Raw genomic sequence first — 10,280 nt, forward strand, 5'->3', positions numbered from 1 at the left:
AAGCATGACCCGAGACAACAAACACTTCGGGCCGATGGTTCGATTTTTGATTACAATGTCGAAGCTCTTCGGCAAGATTTGTCATTCAACAAGCGCTTCCTTTCAACCATTTCGATAATCCGAAGCTTACGAAGCTAATTCGGAATCGACTACAACCGCAATATAGCAATGTAAGTCGTTCTTCCTTAAGACGTGACGCATTTAAATTATGAAAAAAAGCTAAAATTGATATAATTGAAGGTTTTCGAACATATAAATATAGTGTTTCTATAACTTGTGATGTTTAGAGCGCACCACATGGAACGACAAATTCTTATTTAGCCGTTACCGCTCATTGGTTTCAACCCGATTCGTGGCTTTTAATGAAACGGGTTATCGATTTTAAAATATTTGCTTATCCGCATAACGGTAGTAATATAAGAAAAGCCGTGCAAGACACTTTAGAATAATATAATTTAATGGATAAAGTTTTTACAATTTCGCTAGATGATGCGTCTAATAATGATGCGGACATTGATATGTTAAAAATAGCAATTAAACTGATTTTAGAAGGTGCATTTATTCATACACGTTGTGTTGCTCATATTATAAACTTGGGAATTCAAGATTGTTTAGCTTTTTGTAGCGATTTAAAAAGTAAATTTACAAGATTATTAGTAACGATTTATCGTACGAGCAACCAACGACATCATAACTATAAAAAGTTCGTTAAAAATTGTAATGGCACTTGGTTAGGACCTTATTTTGATAATAATACTAGATGGAATTCTACTTGTTTAATGTTCGAAAATATTTTACGACAAAAAGATACGTTAATCGGTTTTAATACTAGACTACTTAGAAATGGATTTTCGGAATCAATTTCACCCCAAGAATGGGATGATTTGGAATCATTAACAAGTTTTTTACAAGTTTTTAAAGAAGCAACGATAAAATTATCGGGTGTTTATTACCCAACTAGCGTACCAGTTTTACAACAATTTTATATAATGACGGAAAAAATATGTGAATTTGCAAACTCAAATAATATTATTTTTAGACAAGCCATTTTTCATATAAGAAAAAAACTAAAAAAATTATTTTGGAGCGATACCTAAGGTATTTTTATGTACGGCCGCACTTGATCCACGATTAAATTTTAATGGGATCGAACGATTGATGACAACAATATATAGCAACTTTGATTGTACATATGGTCCTGAAGAAAACCAACCCAATGATCGGGTCTTAAACGCCGATCATTATTGATGTTAATAGATGAATTTTATGTGTATATTTGAGGTTTAGAAAGTTATTTCATGAGGTTTTTATAACGAGTAACGATTTGGGACGAGAACGCGAAAACGGGGGTTAAAAACAAGAAAAAATGAAAAAACTGAAGCCCAGCCGCAAGGAGGCGGCTGGGGGGCGCAAGTAGGCGCCTGAGGGGTGCCAAAAAAATCAGTCAGGTGGAAAGCTGGCAAAAGGAGGCGGCTGGTTTTTGCGGCTGGGCGCATGTAGGAGCCCGGTGAGAGTAATTTGCGGCTGGAACTATTTTTGGATAGAATTTAAGGCCGAATTTGAGGGATTTAATGCTTGGGGGTTACCCTACTTCACCCCTATATAATGGAAACCCTAGGCTACGAATTTATATGATCTTCCATCAGTTCTTAGAGCATCAAACACACAAAAACACACCATTAATCATCATCAAATCAAGATTCAAGCTAGATTTCAAGGAGTGTTCTTCATGCAACTTCAAGAAGTAACCATGATCATCATCACCAACATGCTTGGCTAGTTTCTTTCACTTTATTCCTTGCATGAACAATTATTGTATGTTTAGTTTTTCATTTACTTATGTGATTCTTGAATTTGTAATCCTTATGTCTTTTGGTTTATAATTTCATTGAATCTTTCGAATTATCATTTAATGCAAGTTTGAAAGTTATTGATTGTTGCAAGACAAGTGATTGATATTTAACATCTTGTGCTTAATCCAACCTAGTTACAATTTAGTATAGGGATAAAGACAACATGTGTAGGTAGCATTGCTTGTGCCCAATATAATCATAAATTGGAAAACTAAAGAAGTCTTGTCTATGAGATTTAGTTGATAATTTGATAACATAAGGATTTGTTGAACTAATGCATGCATAATTGGGATTGTCAAGGAATAAAGACTTCCATCCAATTGATTACAACCTTTTCGTTTAGTTCATTGTTTATGCTCTTGAATACTCAAAGTTTACATTTGCCTAGTAATTGTTAATCTAGTTTTTACATTAGTTAATTTTAGTTAATCACAAACAAACCAATCTTGAAATTGCTTGCTAGTTAACCACAACTTCCCGTGGAACGAATCCTGCTTACCCTATCTAAAGTAGAGTAATTAGGCTATTTTTTTGACCGGCCCTTCGACACCGATCAAATTTTGGCGCCGCTGCCGGGGAAGTGTGCGCTTGATTGCAAGCTCTTATTTTATTGCTTTCGTGTTAAATTAGAAAAACCATAAAAATTATAAAACCAATAAAAATCCAAAAATAGTGTTTTGTTTATTTTGTTTTTGTCAGTTTTACGCTCGGTGTTCTTGTTTTTGTTGAAGTGCAGGTTAGTGTATGCAAACTCGGAGTTTGGGAGATCAAAATCTTAAGCCTTTTGACCCGGAAATCGAGAAATCTACAAAAGTTAATCGAAAAGCTACAAGAATCTTAAAAGGTTCGACAGTGGCTTCAGCATCCACTCAACCACAATTAGAGACACATCCGATTGTTCCACCAAACTCTCCTAAGTCAGAGTCTGACACTGAAGAGGAAGTTTTTGATCAACGAGACGAGATGGCTGAACGACCAAGAGGAGTAGACACCTATTACCAACCGGGTGATTTTGAGGATCATTCACCCATTGTTTATCGTGCACCGGTAGGAGGAAACAACCGACGATTTGAGGTCCGACCTCAACTCATTTCGATCTTGCCAACCTACCGAGGTATGGCTAATGAGGAACCATATGAACACATCACTGAATTTAATGGGATATGTGCTACTAATCAGGTAAACGGTTTCACTGATGATGAGGTACGTCTTCGATTATTTCCTTATTCACTTAAGGATAAGGCAAAAAGATGGTTTCTCTCCTTGCCCGCCCGGAGTATTAATACTTGGGCGGAAATGAAAAAACGATTTTTAGAAGAATTTTACCCCATAAGTAAAACTTCAGACATGCGTACGCAAATAAAATCTTTTAAACAATTACCGGGTGAATTATTTCATGAAGCGTATGAACGTCTGAAGGAGTTACTTAGGGCATGCCCACACCATGAGATACCCAAGTGGGAATTGGTTAAAGTTTTCTATGATAGTTTAGATTCCCAAAACAGACAGTTTCTTTTGGCGGCTAGTGGTGGGGCATTCTTAACTCGGTCTAGTGATGATGAATGGACGTTCTTCGAACAGTTAAGCAAGGGTTCAAAAACCCAAGCTTCGGTTGATCGTAAACAACCTAGTACCTCCCAAGTGAATCATGTTTCCGATTCTGGTGGTTCAGCTAGGAATTTAGAGCAAGAATTAGATGATTTGAAAATGCTTATATTTAACAACCCAAACCAGGGTCTTGCTTGTAATGTTTCGCAGGTTCAGGAAGTTTGTGAGATATGTGGAGATCCTTCTCATTTTGCACACGGGTGTAGGAATGGGATTCCACCAGTGAATCAACAGATAATGGAAGAACAGGTTAACGAGGTTCATGGAAGGAGATTTGATCCATACTCCAACACGTATAATCCAGGATGGAGAAATCATCCAAACTTTAGTTGGAGCAACAACAACGCTTTAAATGCTAACAATCAAGGAACCCAACCAAGACCTCAAAACAACTTCCAAAACCAAAACCACTTTCAGAATCAAGGGAACTATCAAAGAAACTATCAAAATCCTTATCCCAACAACCTAAACCAAAACCAAAACAATTACCAGAATCAAAGCCAAAATCAAAATCAAAACAATGCGCCACCCAATCAACCATCTAGCTCGGACGCCAAGATGGACGCGTTTATCTCCGAAATGCGTAAAATAGTGGAAGTGCAAAACAAGTCAATTGGTGCGTTGGCTAAGGAGATTGGTAATGTAGCGGAGAGTAAGGGAAATCGGGAGCCGGGTACCATACCGAGTTATACGGTGTTAAATCCAAATCATAAGGACTCTGGAAAAGGACATAGTGTAAACATGGTAGGCACCTTGCGTAGTGGAAAGAAGTATGACAACAAGGTTGGTGAGAAAGAGGTAGCTCAACGCGATGCAAGTAAGTCTCCTATCGTTCTTGATGAGGAGGATGAGGTAAGTGAAAATATTAACCATGGGAATGGGGTGGAAAATAAAGAACCCATCTTTAACGAAATTGGGAAATCAAACATGGAAACTAATACCATTCCATTCCCCGAGGCTTTGGAGTCCCCAAACCAATTCCCTTATGGGAAAAAGGGACCGAAAACGGATGATATGTGGGAAACATTTAAACAAGTAAAAATAAATATTCCACTTATTGATGCAATCAAACAAATTCCAGCATATGCTAAGTTTTTAAAAGATTTGTGTGTTCAAAAGCGTAAACTCAACGCATCATTGCCCAAAAAGGTAAAATTAACTGAAAAAGTGAGTGCTGTAATTTCGGGTTCACTTCCACCTAAGTTTAAGGACCCGGAGACACCATTAATTTCAGTTACGGTGGGTAATGTTAATGTCAAAAAGGCTTTGTTGGACTTAGGGGCTAGTATTAACATACTTCCATCGAGCCTTGTTGACCAATACGAGTTGGGAACTTTAAAACATACAGACATTCTCGTCCAACTTGCGGATCGGTCAATGAGAACTCCACGGGGTATGTTGGAAAATGTGATTGTGAAAGTGGAAGACTTTTATTACCCGGTAGATTTTATAGTTATGGACACAGAGACCACTTTTAGGGAGACCCAACCGACGATCATTCTTGGTCGTCCATTTTTTGCCACAATTGATGCTCTTATCAATTGTAGAACCGGGGTTATGGACATTTCTTTTGGTAATAAGAGATCACGGATTAATATTTTTAATTCATTACATACACCGGATGTCCAGGATTGTTTTTTGTTGGATATTAACCATGAACAGGTTCAAAAGTATGCATCAGATGTGAAATACAAAGATGAGGTAAGGAAATCTATTGAAGAGGGTATGAGAAGTGAATTCATGGAATCTCAAATAAGAAGTAATGCAGAAATTTTGATGAGTCAACAAGAGTCGATACAAAATCTTGAGCGGGAATTGAAAAATTTGTGTCAAGTTCTTGAAACCAAGTTGAGTTCATCTATTAGCACCACTTGTTCATTACCGATGAAAGAAATCGTGATGGCAGTATCCACATTTGTGGGGGTAGATGAAAAAGTTTCTAAATTTGAAGAGGATGAACATTTGGTAACCCCGAAAACGATTAGACCCTACCGACCACCATCAATGAGAAAATCAAATGAACGTGTATCTAGTGATAACAAAATGGATAATTTTTGTGTTCCGAATGGGCTTGTTGATACACTTGAAAAGTCTGAAGAACCCGATGGGAATGTAGTCAAAGTAAATGGGGGAACCGTAGAAAAACTTGTTGAAAGGTTTGGAGGTCACAAGATCAAAGTGAATAAGAATGTGAAGGTGAATTCTCAAGTTGATTATGAGGTGTTTTTCAATTTAGAGGATCTTGAAGGGCCTAAGTGTGGGGGAGATAGTGTAAACCCGCCACATAGTTATTTGAGGCATGATAGTGAGTGTAAGGAATATGTGAATGACCCAGTGCTTGATCGTTCCATGAGGAAATTACATAGACGGGTCCATGATGCTAGGAGTAGGGGGGATGAAAGCTTAACCAACCGTCTTGTGTGTAACTTGTCTCCTAAAGAAAAAGCTAAATTGTTTGAGTTAATGGATGTGGCTAAGGAGAATGATGTGTGGTTGGATTCTAAGTTGAGGAAAGTTAGAGATAGTGAAGGTTCTCATAAAGTGAGGGAAAGAGGAACCTTCTACAGTCCTGGAATTAGCTGAAGTGAAGAAAGAGTCGTGTGCACGACTCGGATATAAAAACTGCACAAACTATGTGTAGAGTTTGTAAGTCTTCTTTATTTTATTTTTATTTTTTTTCTATTTTCTTTTTATTTATTTTTTAGTTAAATGAACTTTGTGGGTATGTTCACTGCAAGCCCTCACGAGACAAAACTCGTCCACCCGAGGAAATCGGGTGGTTTAAAGCGGATCCCTCCGAAAGTGGGCTAGTTAGATTTTACACTTTTTCTTTTGTTTTTCTTTTCTAAGTTGTAATGGAAGGATAAACGTAATCGAATGGAATGTGTGATGATGAATCAAAATGATGTGCGATGGTTACTATTGAATGGTGAACGTGCGAGTATCTCGGTAATATGTTAATTTTTTTTTTTCCTTTTCTTTTCACATAAGTATTGTAATATTCTTAAAACATGCGTACGAGGGCGTAGCATGATGTAAGTGTGGAGGAGAGGAGAAATTAAAATTTTTCGGGATACATTACATTGGTTTTAAGCTTAAAGTGAGTAAAACATTATGATTATTACAATTGAACAAAATTTTTATCATAATTTTATAACAAACCAAGTGTGATTTTTGTGAAAAAGAGTTGAAAGAATAAGTGAAGTGGCATGGTATTAATGGGTATTAAGAAAAAGTTGGTTGTAAACGTCTAAATTAAACAAAAAGTTTCAAAGTGGTCAAGTTAAGAAGTAAGGTCTTCCGATTTATGTTTCAAAAGCACTTTTAGTGCAGCTTTTTACCCATGAATTGACGAAAGTGAAAGGTACAAAATGTCATTTCCTGTTCATTCACATCTTGTTTCGATACCGGGAACAAATGCTAGTGCTTGGACTTGTTCTTTGTCGCTATCCAGAACCAGGATTAGCTGTGGATGACACTAGCCATACCTGCAGTTCGCTGCAAAACAGCCAGTATAGGGGCTGGATAAATATTCCTAAACGAGAGCCATGCTTGGGGCTAAAACCACAAAACGAGAGCTCGATGGAGCCAAATCCATAAAACAGCCAGTATAGGGGTTGGATAAATATTCCTACACGAGAGCCTTGTTGGGGCGTATAATACCGCTAAAAATAGAGCTAGATGGGGCTAAATCCACAAAAACTATTTCTCATTATAAGTCACGTGGGACTTAAATTCCACGACCCTTCGTCGATTGTCCACCCTGCTCCGAGAGTCACCGGAGGAGTCGTTGGGGCATGAGATGAGTGTCGTGATCCTAAAACACCGGGAGAACCAAAAAGTGAAAGGACCCGTTCATAAACATTATAAACGATTCACAATAGTTGATTACATTACGAGGTATTTGACCTCTATATGATACATTTTACAAACATTGCATTCATTTTTAAAAGACAAACTTTCTTTACATCGAAAATTGACAGGCATGCATACCATTTCATAATATCCACTATCCAACTATAAATTGATTTAATAATAATCTTTGATGAACTCAATGACTCGAATGCAACGTTCTTCGAAATATACGATGAAAGACTCCAAGTAATATCTTTAAAATGAGCAAATGCACAGCGGAAGATTTCTTTAACACCTGAGAATAAACATGCTTTAAAGTGTCAACCAAAAGGTTGGTGAGTTCATTAGTTTATCATAATCATTTATTTCCATCATTTTAATAGACCACAAGAATTTCATTTCCAGTTCTCATAAATATACGTCCCATGCATAGAGACAAAAATAATCATTCATATGGTGAACACCTGGTAACCGACATTAACTAAATACATATAAGAATATCCCCTATCATTCCGGGATCCTCCTTCGGACATGATATGAATTTCGAAGTACTAAAGCATCCGGTACTTTGGATGGGGTTTGTTAGGCCCAATAGATCTATCTTTAGGATTCGCGTCAATTAGGGTGTCTGTTCCCTAATTCTTAGATTACCAGACTTTAATAAAAAGGGGCATATTCGATTTCGATAATTCAACCATAGAATGTAGTTTCAATTACTTGTGTCTATTTCGTCAAACATTTATAAAAGCGCATGTATTCTCAGTCCCAAAAATATAAAGGGTAAAAAGGCAAATGAAACTCACCATACTGTATTTCGTAGTAAAAATACATATAACGTCATTGAACAAGTGCAAGGTTGGCCTCGGATTCACGAACCTAAATTAATTATATATTTATGTGTTGGTCAATATTTGTCTAACAAATTAGGTCAAGTCATAGTGTACCACAATCCTAATGCTCGAGACTAATATGCAAAAGTCACCAAAAGTAAATTTGACTCAAAATAATTTCCAAAAATCTATACATGATTAATATATAGTTTAAATATCGTCATTTTATATTTTTAAATATTTTTAAAAGATTTATTAGAGTAAATAATATAATTTATTTATTAATAAATAAAATTTTATATTAAATTTATATAATAAAATATACTTTTATATATATTAAGTAATAAAATTTATAGGGTTCATTTAATATCATAAACATAATATGATAGGTATTATTAAAGTAAGTTATTACACGTAGTAAAATATGTTTGTATCACATATTTATTTGATAAAATAATATCTATAATGATAGTAAGTAAAAGTTGTATTATTTTGTAATAATAATTATTATTATAAAAATATCAATATTTATAATTACTAAGATGACATTATGATAAAACGATAATTCTAATTATGATAACTTTAATATTTACGATAATTTTTAATATTATCTTTAAAATAATAATTCTATTTAAAATAATAATAATAATGATATTTTATAGTAACAATGACATTTCTATTAAAATGATAATTTTTGTTAAAATGATAGTTTTAATACTAACGATACTTTTAATAATAATAGTAATGATAAAAATAATAAGAACGATAATTTTATTTAAATCAATATCTTATAATATTTTAATTTCATCATGATACTCTTACTCATTATTTCCTAATCGTTTCGTTTAATAGCTTTTAATCGTCTTTTATATCGTGTTCATAATAATGATAATAATAGTAATCAAAATAATTAGGTGTTACAAATATTTATTTTAATTACACTAATATTAATAATGATAGTTACTATAACATTATTAACGATAATACTAATAATTATCTTAATGATAATATAGTAATAATAATAATAACAATAACAATAACCATTTTTAAATAATGATATATATATATTAATAATGATAATAATAATAATAATAATAATAATAATAATAATAATAATAATAATAATAATAATAATAATAATAATAATAATTGGATAATAATAATAATACTAATTATAACTTTAACGATAATAACGATAGTAATAATAAAAAAAATAACAATTTTTAATGATAAATCCCTTTTATTGATAAAGATAATAATAATGATAATAATAAGATAAAACTAGAACGACGATAATAATAATCATTTTTAATAAAAATATCGAAAATTCAATTGATTATAACTTCTAATCCGTTCATCGCAACTATTCGATATCTAAAGGAAAAGTTCTTAATTTTTCGCTAGCTTTCCAAGGACATGCATATCTTATACCTTATCTCAACCGCAAGTGTAACTAATTCAAGATTCAACCTAACCTGTCTAAGGGCAATATCAAAAGTACAAGCATGCATAATTCTAAATACTCGAGCACTAGTCAGGGATACACTATTAGTATGTAAAAGTTAAATTATGAGTACTCACGTATCAATATTGAGATTCAATATTGCAGGAAAGGTACGTAGACGCAACGGAAATGATAAACACTATATTGACCTCATGAGCATACCCATGAACCATACTCAATCACCTCCATAGCTATAACCCATAATTTCCTTAATCTTATCCCACTCGAAAAACAATTTCGAAATCACTCGGACAGCACTCCGTCGTAATATTTTATGTATACTAATAATATCTTGAAATAATACGGAGTAAATATATATATGTAAATCGATTGAGAGAGTTTAGAGAAAAATATTTTCAAGTTTCTATGAAATAATGAAATCTATTGAATTCTATTTATAATAGATTTTTGAATTATTAAAGTGAATTATTAAAGTATGAATTATTAAAGTGAATTATTAAAATGAATTATTAAAGTATGAATTATTAAAGTGAATTATTAAAGTATGAATTATTAAAGTTAATTATTAAAGTATGAATTATTAAAGTGAATTATTAAAGTTAAAGTAAAGTAAAAATAAAGTAAAGGTAAAGTTTAAGTATAGTAAAAGTATAAAACTATGTACGTATA

General features: G+C 33.5%; 1 pseudogene; it reads right to left on the reverse strand.

The window, feature by feature from the left end:
* Positions 1-3,190: 3,190 nt before the first annotated feature.
* On the reverse strand, positions 3,191-3,304 carry LOC139860723 (small nucleolar RNA R71; annotated as a pseudogene).
* Between the last annotated feature and the right edge of the window lie 6,976 nt (positions 3,305-10,280).

Source organism: Rutidosis leptorrhynchoides, chromosome 7 (genome assembly GCF_046630445.1).
Source record: "Rutidosis leptorrhynchoides isolate AG116_Rl617_1_P2 chromosome 7, CSIRO_AGI_Rlap_v1, whole genome shotgun sequence".
NCBI classification, from domain to species: domain Eukaryota; kingdom Viridiplantae; phylum Streptophyta; class Magnoliopsida; order Asterales; family Asteraceae; genus Rutidosis; species Rutidosis leptorrhynchoides.